At 38.9% G+C, this 19468-nt stretch overlaps 1 protein-coding gene across 6 annotated transcripts in view; it reads right to left on the bottom strand.

Moving 5' to 3' along the window:
* pacsin3 (protein kinase C and casein kinase substrate in neurons 3) overlaps nucleotides 1-18761 on the bottom strand; it is a 45954-nt gene extending 27193 nt beyond the window's left edge. Inside the window, exons 1-3 of one of the 6 annotated variants that reach the window (XM_078254118.1) lie at nucleotides 18320-18761; nucleotides 15336-15486; nucleotides 11013-11078 (exon numbers count right to left, since the gene is read on the bottom strand). The gene's annotated coding sequence lies outside the window, so the exon portion shown is untranslated. The remainder of the gene's footprint in view (nucleotides 1-11012; nucleotides 11079-15335; nucleotides 15487-18319) is intronic. The other 5 variants (XM_078254141.1, XM_078254124.1, XM_078254149.1 and 2 more) reach the window with 5 other exon arrangements.
* Between the last annotated feature and the right edge of the window lie 707 nt (nucleotides 18762-19468).

The raw sequence follows: 19468 nt of genomic DNA, 5'->3' as shown, positions 1-19468 counted from the left end.
ACGCGTTATTTTGACAGCCCTAATTATTAGATATTTATATATTGCTTATAAATGTTACATAGGGAGAGGGGGGTGAGGGGAATTAAAGTAAAGTTTTACCGATTACCTATAAGCAAAGAAATTCTACAGAGCGATAACCAACTGCACAGAAAGAGGCCATGGTCATTAAACTAAAACATATCAATTTAATATAAATTTCTCCCTTCTGGGTACTGACTTTCAGTTGCACTCCAACATGACCTGAGAGGACTTCTTCAGCTCTGCAGTGAATCTGCCGACAAACCCTGTCAACAGTTCACTGTGACCTGACTTCTCTATACATTGCCTTCCTCCATGCTGTCCTCCCATTGGACAAAACCTTGTCTCAAGGCCAGACAACTTCCTGTGGCAGACGCAACAAAACTGTAGAGGAAAACATGCCACTTACTCTATGGTAAGTCTTTGCTGTGTGCAGCAATCCTCTGTCCGCAATGATAAATCATTGTTCACTTCCACTGCATGAATCCCGTCAGCACAATCAATCATTGTCACACTCTGGGACCTATTTTAATGATCTAAGCGCACGGCGTGAAGCGCATGGCGCAGGTGCGTTTAGGGCGTGTCCAAATCCACTTTTGCTAGTTTGACGGCGGAAACAATGGTCCGTGTGCCGGACGCATGGTTCAAAAGGGTTGTATTTAGGGTCTTCATTAATTCATCTGTTGTTTCGGGCGTGACATGCAATAAACCAATCAGAGTGTCATCTCCCATTCCCTTTAAAAGCCAGGCGCGTTTGGACCTTGGAGCATTGCTATTATGATGGCGGATTTGCACCTTAATATTTTTATTTGTAATCTTTTGCATGTTTGTGTGCTGCTGTTTTCCCATAGTGTGTGCACGCTGTGCATGAGCCTAGGCGCATTTTACTAATGCGCTGTTAAAATAACAATGAGATGCTGCGCTATTGACTTTAGACCAGGTTTTTGTTGGTCAATGGTGTGATCACTTCCCGCTGCCTCAAGATAGCAATACGTCAAGAATTCGCCTGAACACACCACCCTGTAAGACCAGTACGCCCATGGGCGCAAAGATGTCCGCAGGTGAATTTGCTATTTAAATGACGCGGGTGATGCTCTGTGTTGCTCTGTGAGTTTGTATTTTTAGCACAAATACTGTTTTTACTCATCGATTGACTGTTGATAATGATTCTCTACTCTACTTAGCCGTGCTTTCTCGATGACAAAAACATTCCTGCAGATATTCTGTCCCCTGAAATGCTGGGAGGCTTTTAATGTGAAACAGATTGAGGAAATGTCGAGTTTAAAAGTTTGAAATTAACACAATAAGTGAGGGCAGATCGGAAAATATGATAAAATTAATATATTTAAAAAAAATAAAGGTCTCTAATAAGCTTTTTTCAAAAAACAGGTCAGGTTCTCCTGTAAGTTGAAGTCGATAAAAGCCCCACACACTTTTTGATATTATGTTGGCATATATGCAAAAACAATTGCAGTATATTAATGTTGTATGGGATAGATTTTTATGTATTTGACCACAAAACTTTACATTAACGTCAATGTTGTAGATCAACTGGATTTAAACTCTGCTGCCGAACAAAACCTCAATTTTTAAAGTCAAAATTATATTTGTTTACACCAGTATTTTTGTCTACAACTGCTGTATACAGTATTTCCTTTTATGACCAGTAAATAGACAAAACAAATGTTTATTTGCATCTATAAGTCAAAATCTCAAATCTCAAATTGATTACATTGTGAATATACCTGTGATTTAAGTGATCAAAAACACACCAAGAGGGTTTATTTAATGATGTTATTACTGTAGAAGAGTGTCAAACTGAGTAGACTATACCTTTGTTATAAACTGTTGTTGTTGCTCTCCAACAACAGGCTCAACTTGACAAGACTGTGAGACGTTCCTGGTTATTTCTCCTCCTCCCTGTACTTCACAACGTTCTCTCTCACTGTAAATGACTAGTTGACTCCCAGAATAACAGCATTGGATGTAGATGTGCACTGGGAGCAGGCTGGTGCTAAATTAGATGCTGTGTACAACAGTAGCCTTGGTGAGCTCTGCAGGGAACATTGTGGGAGGGAGTCTAAATAAATAAATAAATCTACAGTTAGCCCAGACTATAAGACTGCAACGACAGAACAAGGACTTGCACTTACTTGTGTGACATGCTAACACCTGGTTGAGCCTTTAATAAAAAGTTTACTATGCATCTGTAGGTGTGTGTGTGTGTGTGTCACAGGTGAATGGTAAGTATGCTAGCAGTGGCGGTATATGCTAGCAGCGGAGGTATCTGCCACCAGCATGCTGGAACATGAGTGAGTATGAGAAAAATGACTTCACCATGGATTGCTAATTACTGCTCCTATATCCTACAGGACAGAAGTGTGTTTGTTTGCGTGCGTGCGTGTGTGCGTGCGTGAGTGTGAGTATCAGGGTGCGGCTAATAGAAAGCAAGGAGGTTTGGCTGCTTGCACTTGTATTATTACTATAACTGCTGTCAGAATAAATACAACTGTTAAAATATCAACAGTGAGCTACCGTTCACCACAAAGAGCTTAATGCAACAGGTTCCCTTCATAGAAAACAGCCACTCAGCCATGAATTTCCCGTACGCAACATTCAAACACAAACAGATCTCTGTTACAGGAGCTGGGGCCTCATTCTAAAAAAAACTACAGCTGTATTTAAGAATAGCATTATCGTTTTTCATCAATTAAGTTTCTAAAACAAGAGAGAGACAAAGCCCCTTCATGTTAATGCTTTTATGTTTGTTTACAATACAGCTGGAAGGTTGGGAAGGACTGGAAGTTCCCTGACTTTTTATTTGTATCTGGTGTTTTGGTTTTCACACCGACACAGCATAAAGCAGGATCTGCCTTGGCTAAAAACTCACTGTAAAGAAGACGTGCAGGTGTACAAGCCAAGATAAACTATCCTGGTATTGACGCGTTATTATAGACCGTACGTAACTTCTAGACAAGTCCCGCCCTACGAAGCAGCTCGATTGGTTGGGGTTAGGAATTGACCTTGAGTGGTTAAGGTTAGGATAGCCGATTGGTCAGGGGATAGGAACTGAACAAATCGGGTTACGTTACCTTTCTTAAGCATGGCTAGTAGTAATAATAGTAGTGTGAATGCTATTGAAGGGTGTGTCTTGCCTAGAAGTTGGGTGGATTCCATAATAACGCGGTACTGACCCACCTCTCTACCTGGTACAAAACTCAGGATCAGAAATGGGTAAAGTGTAAAGAGAGGCCAGCTCTGGCCTTGTTTCTGCCTGATAAACTGAGTTATAACAACGTACACACAGAGCGTCACGCAAATAGTAACACATACTACATGATACATGACTTGTCTTGAGTCACGACAGTCCCATAAACTGTGACGTGTATAGTTTCAGTTTAAGTGTACACGCCACACTTTACTGGACTGGCATGACTCAGCTGGCTCTGGATAACTAAACTAGTGATCAAGAGGGGTAGAGTGACCACAAGACTGCACACGGATCTAGGTGTAGGTTTGTTACCAAGCGAAGCCGCTGGAGTCAACTGAACAGTGTGCAGTTTCTGAAGCATGTTGCGATACCGATAAATATACTGTGTATTTTATATATATATATATATATGTGTGTGTGTGTGTGTGTGTGTGTGTGTGTGTGTGTGTCAGTTTTGACAGAGACTTGACATCAAACCGTGGGATGTCAGTAAATTTGAGTAAAAAACAGACTTCACTGTGGCCGGGTAGCTTCAGTGGGTAGAGCAGGCGCACATAAACATGCCTTGACGCAGAGGTCCAGGGTTTGAATCCGACCTGTGACGATTTCCAGACTTCACTTATCTCATGTAAATGCGCCGCGCGAAAGAGAGATGTGGGGAGGGGGGGATTTCTAAATCAAATGAAGTCCTCCGAGACTCTCCTCCCCTGAAAAACGCTCCCATAAGTCGTTTGTTCAAGCAACAAATATGACTCATGTTGACGTTTATAGTGGCGCCGCCCTCTAGCGGGCGCATTAATTCTGACGGGAGCAAAGCAGAAAGTAAGGTGATGAAGTATAACCCCTATTTTCCACTGGGCGTGTCTGCGCTGCGTGCTGGAGGAGGAATTACGTCACGTACTGTGTCACGTATATAACCGGTGAAGTAACGTAACAAATGTCCATGATTTTAACCCTAACCACGACGTTTTTCTTTTTTCCCCCCTCCATGGTTCATTTATTAGTATCAATGTAGAACAGTCCAGAATAACAACAAAAGTACATACATAAATGAATACTTAAATGAGATAAGCAACTAAATAAAGTAACAGAGGGATGATAAAGTGTCAGGAGCAATTACATCGAGATGGCGGTCTCAGGTTTCTCAAACTAACCACGATGTTTTTCTAAACTTAACCAAGTACTTTATATACCTTAAATACCTAACCAAACAGCGAGCATTTCACACGTTTTAAACCGTAGGGTATTTACCCTGGACCTCTGCGTCAAGGCATGTTTATGTGCGCCTGCTCTACCCACTGAAGCAACCCGGCCACAGTGAAGTCTGTTTTTTACTCAAATTTACTGACATCCCACGGTTTGATGTCAAGTCTCTGTCAAAACTGACACACACACACACACACACACACACACACACACACACACACACACACACACACACACACACACACACACACACACACACACACACACACACACACACACACACACACACACACACACACACACACACACACACAGTCTCCTGGAGGCCAGGGACCAGCTGGAGCTGTAGATAAGTATGGTCAGAGGGCGGAGAGTGGTAGCCGTAGGAGACTATGTACCAGACCATTGTCACCATTAGAGCCAATGTGATGATCTAAAGGAAATCAATTATCAGCGATCTGGAAGATGACGCGTCTGTTTTTGACAGGCCATCATTTCTAAAAACTCAAAGATGACCCCTTGATGATAAGTATTGCACTGTTGCATAGTTCCACGTAGTTTTTCCCCTTTATTACAGGCCCAATCACAAGGTTTGTTACAATAACTTCCGGGTAGAAGACCCCCAAGCCTCCCTTATATACACAATTTAACAGGGCTGAGCAAATGGTGGCGAGGAATAACGTGACATACTCTCATCTCATTTATATTAAATGCATGTTTGATGTTTTCATATTTCAACACTTTCACTAACGTTAGGTTAAAGACCTAAACCTGGTGGTGGCTTCATATGAAACACACACACACACACACACACACAGCAATATCAATCTTTTCATATACATTGGTGCTCCTAAGTTTATGAACCCATGCTAAAGTTGACTAAAAAGAGGAATACAAAAAGCATCTTTTGGAAATTGATCTTAATGCCTTAATTAAAAACATTATGAAAAATCCAACCTTTAAGGGCACCAATTTTCTTTGTGAATGAATAATGTATCGTAAATAAATAAATGTTCTTCCTTAAAATACAGGGTCTAAGGTCTTAAGGGCACCAAAATTGGTGTCCTTAAAAGGTTGGATTTTTCCTTCTTTTTTTTTCTTTTTTTTTATTAAAAAGGCATTAAGATCAATTTCCTAAAGATAATTTTTGTACTGCTCTTTTTAGTCAACTTTAGCATGGGTTCATAAACTTATGAGCACCACTGTAACTATCTGAAAGAAAGCCACTATACTGTACAATATATTGAACTTTCCTTTAAGCATCTGCACTCCAGGTTTTCAACCACCCAGGTTATAAATCATCCCTCTCCTCGAGACATAAACAAACCGTACTGTTTGGATTATACATAAAATCTGTCACTTGAAATAGTGACTGAGGCACACAAGCTGTTTTATCAGCCCTGTTTTCATGTTACAACTTATGGGGATTTCTATGATCTTACAGAAATACCCAGGGATCATTAAAAACTTTAAAAAATCTGTCATCCATCACAGCTTTGTTTTTGTCTCAAGAATGTTTGTGTCAGTTTAGCCCCTGGTTTAATTTCCATTCACTCCATTAACCATCTGAAGGCATCCAAAAGCTACAGGTTGGTCCTTGATCCAAATCTGGGCAGCAGGGTGACCGACAAAGAACAGGAGTGCCGTTGAAAGAGGGCAAAAGTGATGGAAGGAATGCTGAAAGACGAGAGGAATGAGAGAGCGAAGCTCGCGACGTACAAGTGATGAGACGAGGGAAGTGCAGGAGAAAACAAACTCAGTCCGGGATGAGATAAGTGTTGCTTGCCACCGCTGTGTGGAAAACGGAAAGTGAAATAGAGACGTTTACGAGCCTGACAGACAGAGTGAGGAAGAGAAAGAGGAGGTCTGATAGCACAGCAACACACAAGCATCTTCTCACACAGCAACAGCATAGAGGACATGTGGAGCTGGTTTGTCGAGCTCAAATAAACGAAGGAGAAGTGCGCACTTACTACAGATGCAGCCGAATACATTAATCACGTATCAAATGACATAAACAACAGAATTCTACACCTCTACTTCCCTTTGTGCTTGTGTGCTGCTAAGGTGTGGCTGCCTCACCACAAAGACTTAAACAGTCATTTTATCGTGTACATCTGTATTTTAAGGACATACTCGCAAAGAAATCTCTTTTGAGTATCATTTAGCCTGGTTCCAGACCTCTGATTGCTGCTTCAAATTTCTCCCGGTTGGGGAAAACTACTGAGCAAATCAGAGCTTTAAAAGGTGGGATTAAAAACATAAAAGACATAATCTTCCAAGTTCCATCTTTGCTAGCAGAATGTGGACAGAAAAGTGCTAAGAAAATGGCGAGCAGCTGCACAAGTTGATTTACAAAACTTTACTTGTAGAAATAAAACTCTTAAATCTGCCTTTGTTTCTGTGATCAACCTAAAAAATGTTAACTGATCCAAGCAACTGCTACCGCAACTTCTGTGTCAGCAAACAAGACAAACTGAAATGTTGACCTGGTGGTGGCGCTAGATGAAAAGTCAGGGAACATACAGTTGAACATTGGAAAGTGGATAATGCTGCAGGAGTGGTTTGAGAAGTTTCTACTGAAGTGTTGATGCTTTGTTAGCAGCCAAGCTGACAAGACACAAAACTTTCACGACCACCTTTAAAAGCCTACAGAATGAGTTTTGATACTCAAAAAGATATATTTTTAGTGCAGTATTCCTTTAAATGTTGTGGTTGCATTTGTCATCTGTGGTTTTGCATCAGAGTTCTGATTGAAAAAAACATTTTTTCAAGTGAAGACACTTTTTACAGCTGCAGATCTGTAGTCCAAACTACCACAGCAAACACCATTTCTGTTCCTAATACACTACAATGCCACTAGATGGATTGATCTCCTGTCAGTTAAATTACAATAAATTATGTTACCAAATAATGGTTCAGGCATTTCCCATTCAAAGCACAGTACAATTTACTTCACTATTTATATCTTAGTTAAAAAAAGAATTCTCAGTTCAGAAGCACAAAGAGGATCAGAGACATGGAATCCTGTCAATCATGTCATTCAATAGACAATACGGAGATATCTGCATCTAATACAGGCCTGCTAAAGAGGTGGGTGATGGTAGCAGAGAGAGAGAGAGAGAGAGAGAGAGAGAGAGAGAGAGAGAGAGAGAGAGAGAGAAGTCATGGCGAGACAGAAAGAGGATTCTAGTTGTTGGTTTATAGAGAAATGGGTCAGGCCAGTAAAGAGGAGGAGGAGGGGAGAGACCAGCTGAGGGAGGGATGAGGAGGAGGGAGTGACGGATAGAGAAGCAGGTCCAGACCTCATAAGCTCCACTGGAAAAACTCACGGCCATTAATCTGATTAATGTACACCAACAGTTTCCCTGCAGCCAGGCTCTTGTCTATATGCTTCTACACATCGAGCACTTGGAGGCCTGTACGAGCATTAGTCTATAAGCTCCTCTGCATTCCAGCAGAGTTTGCGAGAGTATGTACTGTAGGTACACATTGGGAGGAACACACATCAGGGCCTGGAGGCTTCAAACATAAAGCGTTTTCAGATACTTTTTTTTTTTTGCTCCAGCTGCTGTTACTCTGCCAACAGCAACAGCAGTGTGCCAGAGCGCTGCTGTGTCTCTTTGCCAAATGAGAGACTCACTGTTTAAAGAAAGAAAATGATAAACAAGCTCACAATGATTACAACATGATTGAGGTTGGCAAAAAATAAAGCACATTATGGGTTTGTTTGAAAGTCTGCATGCTGCACTGTCCGTCACTTGACGTGGCAACTTTAAGTTTGTAAACGTAGTGTTTTGGAGTGAAGTACTTCTTGGATGAGCTTGCCCGCAGGCTGTTTCATTAGCCTTGTTTCCATGTTACAGGATAACTTGACTCTCACTGCTCCTCTGGCCTCGGTGCCGTCACAACTGCCAAGTTAGCACGCGCACGCTGAGTGACGAGTGAAGGCTGTAAGAATGCAAGAAGGAAGAAGTGTCTACGCCGTTGTCACAGCCAGAAGCTTCAAATCTTATAACAGCAACACGCTCCAAACTAAAATGAGATAAGCAAATGTTGTCAGACTGCTGTCAAACACAGCAATGCAACCAAACTCATTACGATATCGAGGAACAATTTAAAGTATAATGTTTGTTTGCACACATTAAAAGCCAGAGTTCAATTAAAAGTCATCCATTAACACGTTGAACTTTCAGGTCTCAACTGCTGCCTGTAAAATGTTGACAAGCTTTAAAAATGTCCCGCAGAAACCTAGTCGGTGTGAAGAGGTTTGATAGAATACTTTTGACATTTTGTGAAATATGCCGATTGGCTTTCTTGCCGAGATTAACATGAGAAGATCGATACCCCTCTATGTTTGTACAGTTAATATGAAGCTACAACCAGTCATCTTAGCTTAGCATAAAGACTGGAAACAGAGGAAACAGCTAGCCTGGCTCTGTCTAAGATAACAAAATTCACCTACCAGCCCCTCATAATCCGTAAAAAAAAACAAGGTGTAAAAACAAAATGTTTCGGCTCTACGGGGCGGTTGTGTGCCGGACTACAGTATTTCATGCTGTTTCAAGTCTTTATGCTAAGCTAAGCTAGCGGTAGCTTCATTTTACCATACAGACATGAAAAGAGGTGTCGATCTTCTAATCTTAGTCTCATTTCCCCCTGATATGTAGTGGATTAGCATAATACTAAAGGCAAGAGAGTGAATGTACTTAGTTACTTTCAACCACTGAATCAATATATTATTGATATTTAAATTTGCAACTACTGAAATAAAGTTTTTTTCAGATATTCAAGTTACTGTTTATAGGCCTAAAACATTGTCTAACCTAAAACCAAAGTGATATATATCGCGACCAAATTCTTCAGCCTGATGGTAAAGCCAGACTGCCTTTCTGATGATTGGATAACTGTTATTAATTTGACACCAGTCTCACTTTTGAATGTTCCACGAGCCAGAGCCACACCCTCTTTACCCAAAACACAAACACTGAATGCCAATGGTTAGCAACAAAGGTCAAACAATGCAAAACCAGTACAAGCTGCTTCAGGACACAAGATATTAGAGAGCAGAGAGAGGTGCAGACAAAGACAGACCTGTTCTAAGAGAACCAAAAGCAGAACTTCATTTGAATGTGTCATTCCCTCAGTGATGCTTTGTTTGTAAATGATGGGAATTCATCATTCTGGCTTCAAAATTAAACAACATGTCAATTTAAATAAAAAAAAGATCAAACTAGTTTTTACCTTGTTAGAGGATACAAATGGTTCCATTTCTATAGTCCATGTTCATTTAATTGTTTGATAGTTTAGTCATGATTTAACACTGATTCAAGAAACTGGTCATGTCTTCTTGATTGCCAAATAGAAACGATATATAGTCAAAAAACAAATATTGGGAGAATTTATTGTCTGAGATATTGGTTGTTGCAATATAATGATAAAGCTGAAATGTCATATTTTCCTGATCTTTAATAAATTAAAACCATAAAGTGACTTTTCTTTTTTTAAAGATTATTTTTAGGCCTGTATTTCCACAGGACAGATGAAGACATTAATGGGGAGAGAGAGGGGAAATGACATGCAGCAAAGGGCCGCAGGTCGGAATCGAAACCGCGGCCGCTGCGTCGAGGAGTAAACCTCCATATATTTGCGCCCGCTCTACCAACTGAGCTAACCCGGCCACACATAAAGTGACTAAAGACACATAAAAGAACAAGTGATGCCTTCATCTCCATGGTTGTAATAGCCATATGATAATTAGGGATCAGTTCTAAAAATAAAAAAATAAAAACCCTGTCAATATAAAGAACATTTATGCACTGTGTCTGGGAGTGTGACAAAATTAAAACATTCTGGAGGGAGGTGATCAATAAATGTTCATCTTGTCTGTGAACATTCCACTTGACCCTAAGATGATGATTTTGCTGCACGTGTATTCAACAAATCTGAAACCCCAAGAATATAAATGTATTGATTTTGCTATACTCAGGGTTCATACGCATTTTAACCAATACTTTTCCATGACTTTCTCATGACTTTTTGGCAAATTTCCATGACTATGTATTCCTGAAAATGTCAGTCGACATTATACAATAAGAATAAAAATCTGTGTTAAAGTTTACCCTCAGAGGTTTAACAATAAACTGAATGACAATTTATGTAGTTCATAGTGGGAGTCGTAATATCGCGCCCCAAAGAGAACGTTGAGGTTAGGACGACGTGAAATACATTTATTAATCACGTATTATTATGCTGTGTTAAAAAAAATCCTGTTTCAAGTCTTTATGCTAAGCTAAGCTAGCAGTAGCTTCATTTGACCATACAGACATGAAAAGAGGTGTCAATCTTCTAATCTTAGTCTCATTTCCCCCTGATATGTAATGGATTAGAAGTATAAAGTATTGCATAATACTAAAGGCAAGAGAGTAAATGTACTTAGTTACTTTCAACCACTGATGACAGGAGCACAGTAAGAAATGCATATGAACAGAAACAGCACACAAACAACATGCTGTACTGGACCAAAACAATGCAGGCACTGTTGAAGCTTCGAGTCCAGAGTGACAGCAGGACTTACCTTATCAGAGATGAATATATAGATGGACAGACGTCCAAACAGAAGACAGTCTGTGTCTCCGCGGGCCTGAGAGGCAAAAAGAAGGGACAGACGGAGAGAGGAAGAGCCCTCAGAAGCAGATGCGACAGCAAAGGGAAAACACACAGAGAGGTTTGTTAGTCAGCGGAGCAGCATGCGGTTAGATCCCAGCAGCGTTCAGACGGGGCTGGACGCGCGGGCCGTTATATGGCTCGGTGCTGGCTGGAAGGTGGCACATTCTGGGGGCCGCGGTGAAATGCCACACATGGAGCCTGTAGTGGACGGATAATGAAAAAGCCAGAGGAGCAGCGGCCCCCCATAAGAGGAGGTGACAGCAGTTAGCTCACACCTCTAAAATTACCTGCCTGGGCATTGCAATGAGTTGGGAAGGGAGTGTCAGGTTTAAAAAAAAAAAACACCAGGAATTTTCATTAACCGATTTACTACAAGTACTTCTGATCATCTTCAAAGACATATCATTGTGGGTTTTTTTTAAAGATTACTGAATGTCCCCCCCCCGTAGAGACTAAAAAAAAAAAAAAAAGTAATATAGGTCATCCATCAGAGTAAGCCTCATATCTGCTTTTATTTTGAAGTTTTGTTTCAGATTAGTAGATTTAAAATGCCAAAATAAAAACAAAAAATTAAGATGAAATATAATACACACTATTATGTTTATATTTCTTTTTAGCCAAATAACTGTTCTTTTGACATATATTTTTATTAAGTTTTTTTCTTGTTTGATTTGTTTTTATTTAGGCATTTAAATCTTCCTTTGGGGAAATGTTTTCAAATGAATCCCTACTACAACTACATTGCCACACAATGATAAGGTAACTTTAACAATGATTTACCCATTTCCAATACGTTTAAAGTAGAGATGTTCCGTATCGGCTCCGATACTGCCTAAAACGCTGGTATCGGTACTGCCTAAAACGCTGGTATCGGGAAGTACTGGAGTTAATGCACCGATCCGATACCATGTAATAAAGCCCTAAAGAAAATCTACGTTAAAGTAGTTTATTTATGTTATTTTTCCGTTATAACTGACTGTCAAACTGCAGAATAAAAGAAGGTTCTGTGGCGTTCATTGTTCATGTTTCAGAAAGAGTTTAACCTGAGCCAGACTGACAACAAAGATAGAAATGATATCACATCCATACAGGGATAGTAGTATACAGCTGTTACACATCATATCATCCATACAGAGATAGTAGTATACAGCTGTTAAAACATAATAAAATATATGACACACTAGTATCGGATCGGTACTTGGTATCGGCCGATACGCAAGTTCAGATATCGGAATCGGTATCGGGAAGCAAAAAATGGTATCGGACCATCTCTAGTTTAAAGTGCTCATATTATGCTCATTTTCAGGTTCATAAATTGTATTTAGAGGTTATATCAGAATAGGTTCATGTGGTTTAATTTTCAAAAAACTTTGAAACAAGCTCCTGTGTTGAGCTCTCTGTTTTAGCTACAGAGTGAGGCATCTCACTTCTATTCCATCTTTGTTGGGAGTCGCACATGCGCAGTAGGTAGGTAAGGACTACTAGCCAGTCAGAAGCAGAGTATGAGGGCGTGCCACGCTAGCAGCTAGGTGAGCATTATAACGTGTGTTACAAAGTGAAGCACGTTTGTCTCTGAAGTAAAGGCTGGACTACAATAGAGCTGTTTGGAGCAGTTTGTGAACAGTGTTTTCTGTTGGAGATGGTAAGTCCCTTTGGGGTGGACTTTGGGCTTTTTCACTTTGTAAACCTATAACGTGCACAAAAAAGATATATAACCCAATAAAGGAAAGGGAAAAAGCCAAAAAGCATAATATGAGCACTTTAAAGTCTCTGCAAGGTAATTTGAACTTTTATTTCAGTTTGGGGTAAAACCAATATCAGTACCATGCCGGTCAACTGTAGTTCAAGTCTTGGTTGAAGTGTTTGCAGTAAATGGGACTAAAATATGCATAAGAGCGGGGGTTTTCTTTCATATCTTGGGAACCTGAATCAACATTAACACTGGCATGCAACTAGGAGGTATTAAATCAAAGGATTAAATCAAAGAAAAAGGTGTATTCCTCTTTTGTCTTTACTTACTTTTTTAATCTCAATAGTTGTGATACTTATATACTATATATAAATGATTGTTATACATGTTTCGAAAATTTACAACACAGTCATGATGATGCAAAATATGATCGGTCATAATCAGTTAATGTGAAAATAAACTTTGGTTGGAGGAGCACTTGTTTTGGTAGTGATCCAGACTTGGTTGTCGCTGTCGGGCAGAAACCTTGTATCTCCATATTTCGTCATTTTGAATATCTTACCATAAATCCGTTCTATTGGTCACCCTTTACGTCTGTCTGTGGGTTTTACAAATTTTTAAACAGTGACGAGGCGATTTCATCGGACTTCGCTGAAAGTAAATAGCTCAATATTGTGTTTTCAAATGAGCCTTTTTCATTTCCTGAAAAGCAACCGTTTTGGGCATACAAGGTTTTCACCCAACAGAATCAATATATTATTGATATTTAAATTTGCAACTACTGAAATAAAGTTTTTTTCAGATATTCAAGTTACTGTTTATAGGCCTAAAACATTGTCTAACCTAAAACCAAAGTGATATATATCGCGACCAAATTCTTCAGCCTGATGGTAAAGCCAGACTGCCTTTCTGATGATTGGATAACTGTTATTAATTTGACACCAGTCTCACTTTTGAATGTTCCACGAGCCAGAGCCACACCCTCTTTACCCAGAACACAAACACTGAATGCCAATGGTTAGCAACAAAGGTCAAACAATGCAAAACCAGTACAAGCTGCTTCAGGACACAAGATATTAGAGAGCAGAGAGAGGTGCAGACAAAGACAGACCTGTTCTAAGAGAACCAAAAGCAGAACTTCATTTGAATGCGTCATTCCCTCAGTGATGCTTTGTTTGTAAATGATGGGAATTCATGATTCTGGCTTCAAAATTAAACAACATGTCAATTTAAATAAAAAAAGATCAAACTAGTTTTTACCTTGTTAGAGGATACAAATGGTTCCATTTCTATAGTCCATGTTCATTTAATTGTTTGATAGTTTAGTCATGATTTAACACTGATTCAAGAAACTGGTCATGTCTTCTTGATTGCCAAATAGAAACGATATATAGTCAAAAAACAAATATTGGGAGAATTTATTGTCTGAGATATTGGTTGTTGCAATATAATGATGATGATAATGTCATATTTTCCTGATCTTTAATAAATTAAAACCATAAAGTGACTTTTCTTTTTTTAAGATTATTTTTAGGCCTGTATTTCCACAGGACAGATGAAGACATTAATGGGGAGAGAGAGGGGGAATGACATGCAGCAAAGGGCCGCAGGTCGGAGTCGAAACCGCGGCCGCTGCGTCGAGGAGTAAACCTCCATATATTTGCGCCCGCTCTACCAACTGAGCTAACCCGGCCACACATAAAGTGACTAAAGACACATAAAAGAACAAGTGATGCCTTCATCTCCATGGTTGTAATAGCCATATGATAATTAGGGATCAGTTCTAAAAATAAAAAAATAAAAACCCTGTCAATATAAAGAACATTTATGCACTGTGTCTGGGAGTGTGACAAAATTAAAACATTCTGGAGGGAGGTGATCAATAAATGTTCATCTTGTCTGTGAACATTCCACTTGACCCTAAGATGATGATTTTGCTGCACGTGTATTCAACAAATCTGAAACCCCAAGAATATAAATGTATTGATTTTGCTATACTCAGGGTTCATACGCATTTTAACCAATACTTTTCCATGACTTTCTCATGACTTTTTGGCAAATTTCCATGACTATGTATTCCTGAAAATGTCAGTCGACATTATACAATAAGAATAAAAATCTGTGTTAAGCCGCAAGGAAATATTAATAAAAACACTGTTAAAAAAAACTCCTTGTCAATATCCTGTGATATCAACACGTAATTGTCCCTAAAGTAGGATATACTGAAAACTTTTCTCATGTTCATGAAACAATGCAGCAACATTTGATCTCCAAGTTGTGAATCAAATGTAATTGCAGGTCTTTTAAGCAATTAATTCAACATTTCACACCCCCGCGCATGTGGTGATCTCATGATCTGTTAACGTCCGAGGCTCTGAGTGTAACTGACAGCAAACCATGTCACGGGTGTCTGGTCGAGACGAGGGCAGAAAACAAAACGGGATCACAGCGAGGCGGAGTACAGCAGACTGAAAGAAAAGGACAACTCAGCCACACACACCCACACCCACACCCACACACACCCACACACACAAATCATACCTCCTCTATGCCAGCTCCCTTTTAGCTCTTCAACAAGCCTGCAAGCGCCGGGATGGTGGCTGGGGCTGGCCTGGCACAATCATGTTGCAAAGATTAAAGAAGAACCTGCTTTGCCATTTTACTGCAGTGCGACTGTATGAAGCCTCGCTGTCTAGAAAATTCCACACAGAACGGGGGAGGACTTAGATTCTCTGACAAAAATACAGCTTTAATGAAAAGACCCTGACTGCAGGTTAATTAAAAACAGAGCTGACAATCTGCGACTATTTGGATAAATGAATAAGTCAGGTTAATCATTAATAGAAAAGAATCAGTACAGTAGTAGTAAAAATGAGTGTGAGTGGCTGAAAAAAGACTACTACCTTTTTTAAACTTTTTTTATTGTTATATTCTAGTTTGCTTAGTTGTTTTTTTTATCTTAAACTCTAACCTTTTATTACTTTTTATTTATTCATTTTTACCTTTTTATTTAGGTACTCTTTTATGAGAACTCTTACCTGCCTAAAGAGAAATAATTAATACTTTATACTGTCGGTTAACAGATGGGGAACAAAACTAACATGGAGTCCGTTTTGTTTAAAATGTGTCTATATGTGATGAAATTAAAAACAGAAACACAAAAGTGACATTGCCCTGACCTGCACTCTTCAGTTTTGGACTGCTAGCGTCACTTTAAGTTTTAAAAACGAGCACATAATGGGAGCCAACCAGAAGAGAGCTGACAGACTGGGTGGGAGTTCACGTTCTGCATTGACATAATTCATGTCTCCATGGAATTCCAATTGCTTGGCAGGATTTGAAGCCTGAAGCTTGAGGAAAGTTTCAGCCTGCCTGTCCCACCCATCCATGGATCCTACTATAATACTGCTGCCTATCAGGGACTCCCAAACTCCCACACATGGATTTCTATTAACCAATTGACTACTGGTCTCATCTGATGAAACCTTTAGTGGTTCGAAATTATTTAGAGGAGAATGTGTCCACTCAACACTCATTCCTTAACCATCATGAGGTGTCAGATTCACAAAGCATTTTAAACATTAAGCATTTTAGGTTTAAGGTCTGTAATCTGTCTGAACTGCGTGATAGGAAAAAAGGTCACTTGTAGTGTCAAACAGAATTATCACCCAACTCTTGAACTCTATAAAGCTTTTCAGCCTCTTTCGGCTCAATGTTTTGGTAAATTATGGCACTTTTGAAGTTCTGCCATTCTTAATATTTCCCAAATAAACTCCAGTTTATTATTATTATTAACTTTATTTTCAAAAACACTCCACATTTATAAGAACTTCAGATATCCTTCTATCTGAAAATCAAGTACCACTACTTTTAAAAAAAGGTTTCCCCACAACTTTCCCCCCCAACAACAACATTTAATGAAATTTACATCTAGTACTGCAGTATTGGTTCAGCACACTGTTTGTAAATGATGTGTATTGTAAAGGGAGCCACATGATACGCCTCTTGGCTTCTTAAATCTGTCACTACATTTAGGCTATTGATTCTGTATTACTCCTTTATTTTGTTACAACCTGTTCTAAGGTTGTTTAGACTATTCAAATAGCATTTTTTGGTTTTCATACAGTCGACTTGTGTGCTGTAGGTTTATTTGCATGATGCAAATGAACAAGCAAATAAATTGACCGTTTGGTCCACAGCACCCTGCAGCAGAATGACAAATTTAGTAACCAAGTGGTGAAGAAATCATCAAGCAGCTAATGAGTCAGATGTTGTTTTTTGCTCAGGGGTTGGTGGAGACCAAAACAGAGCTAAGAGGAGGGTGAATATTGCCAAGCAGAAAGACACAGAACAACATGATCGTCCCAGTGCCGACCAACATATTAGCCATAACAACTTGTTAAGATAACAGTATGCTGTGGCTGTGCTTCTGTTTGTTTTGTGGTTTCTACTGATCAAATATACTTAAAGCAGCTTTAAAAAAAAAAGTCTTAAAAAGTTTGGCAAATCCAACATCTGAAAAAGGAGAATGAATGAATCCCTGTAATTGTTTTAAATAATTTATGGGAGTATTGATGTGTCCATATGTTGGCCTATTTTGATAATAACCACATGCTGGTAATGTTATTAGCGTTAGCTAACACCTGCGCTTCTAAAATAATAATATTGCTCTGCGTCTGCTAGATTTGTAAACAGACAACTGTCGGCTAACATGTTAGCAAACAACTTGATAAGCTAACAATATCTTTTAGTTTTTCTGCTCTTACTGGTAAAAAAGAAAATCACTTCATACAGCTTTAAAATGGGAGCTAAAACTGTTAGGTAAAGGAGAATGACCTATGTAAACTATTGTATACTTCATGCAAGTACAAATAAAATGTATTATTATTATTGGCGTGTCCATATTTGGGCATATTTTGATAATACAAAGTTAATGGCACTCTGTACACACTGGAGCAGCATCTTTGACTAAGCTAAGCTAGCAGCAGCACCTTTAAAGCTAGCTAACATTTAGTGCAGGTACTAACATTAGCAACGCCTGTGCTTCAAAGATGTTGCTCCATGTCTGCTGGATTTGTAAACAGACTACTGTCGGCCAACATTGACAGCAATAACAACTTGATAAGTTAACGATGTCTTTTAGATTTTCTGCCCCCTACTGGTGAAAAAACACTTAATTCAGCTTTAAAATGGGAGTTTTAACTGTTTGGTACATGTATTATCCCTGTAAACCTTTGTATACTTTATAAGAGTAACGTAACTGATAGCTAGGTTTTTAGAGCTTTTTGATAAAAGCATATTGCACATTTTCCTTATATCATGCAGCCAACTGTCAATAACCTTAGCTATGTCAGTTTTCGATAACGTTAACTATTTCGGTTGGTAAAAGTACTGATGTTATATATATATATATATATATATATATATATATATATATATATATATATATATATATATATAAAAAAACAGGATTATGATACCGCAGTGTCAACATGTGCTGTGTGCAGACAGGTGAAGTCTCTTACCTGATTCTCTCTGAGGAACAAACCAAAATCCTCTCGGAGCTGCAGCCGCTCTCTTCTCCGGGTCTGACCGCCTCTCCTGATGGATTTCCTCGTTAAAAAAAACACAGGCGTTTAGCTAGTCCTCTTTCAAACCTCCACAAACTGCGACATCTTTCAAGTTTACTCCGCAGTCACCCGTCGGCCCCCCTCAGCCATTTATACGGTGGGAAGATCCGAAAATGTACCACTAGATAACCGTGGCTTCGGTGTTTCTCTCCTCGGTTAAAAAGTAAAGTTCCTGAGTGAAATTTAAAACATAAAAAGGGTTTCTTCTTTAGAGGGGACTGAGGAACAGTTTCGGCTGGTGGATAAACAGTTACAGTGTCTTCCCCCCTCCGATGCCTACTGGCGTGTCTGTGTAATCAGATGCTGCTCGCCACAATATCCATTCATCCTATTACACAGTTTAACCCTTCACTGTTTGCTGCCCGGCTTTATGCTGCCTTACAGGGCTGTCGGGAAAACCGCTACTACAGGCTGGGAAAAAACATCCATCTTCTCACATGAGCATAGTGATGAGTTCATTTAATACATGAATGAGAATTTTTATCAATGTAAATTATTATTAATACAAAATTTAAAAAATCTCCTTTTACTGTACCTACGTACAGTAGGCCTACAGTTAAAAAACAATCTTAATAGACTAGTGGAAAACCCTGTCAGATTAATTCAAAAAGAAACCAACAAACAAAAACGTTATATCTCTTTATCTCCAGTCCAAACAAAGACTTATGGTAGTTAATTATGTATTAATAATTGTGGATATTTAAAAAATAGATGTATTTTAAAAGCCAATTTATAGTTTTTCATGTAAGACAAATTTAATTTTAAAATTGTACTAACAAAAAACATATAATCTCTTGACATATTTACAAACTTATTATAAATTGTGGATTTGAAAAGTTTTTTATTTTACAAGCCATTTCATCTTATGCCTGTTAATTAGCTTGATACTGTAAAATAAAGAAAAATAAAAATACCTTTATAATCTACCTTTACCTCCAAACCAAAAATAGTATAGTTAACAATATTATTGAAAGGTTGATATTTAAAAATACATTTATTTCACAAACCAATAACGCTTATACCTTAACTTGTACTACTCCTCAC

The sequence above is a fragment of the Sander vitreus genome, chromosome 1 (assembly GCF_031162955.1).
Source record: "Sander vitreus isolate 19-12246 chromosome 1, sanVit1, whole genome shotgun sequence".
NCBI classification, from domain to species: Eukaryota; Metazoa; Chordata; class Actinopteri; order Perciformes; family Percidae; genus Sander; species Sander vitreus.
Note: the sequence above shows the minus strand (reverse complement) of the source record. Positions and strands in the feature narration are given on the sequence as shown.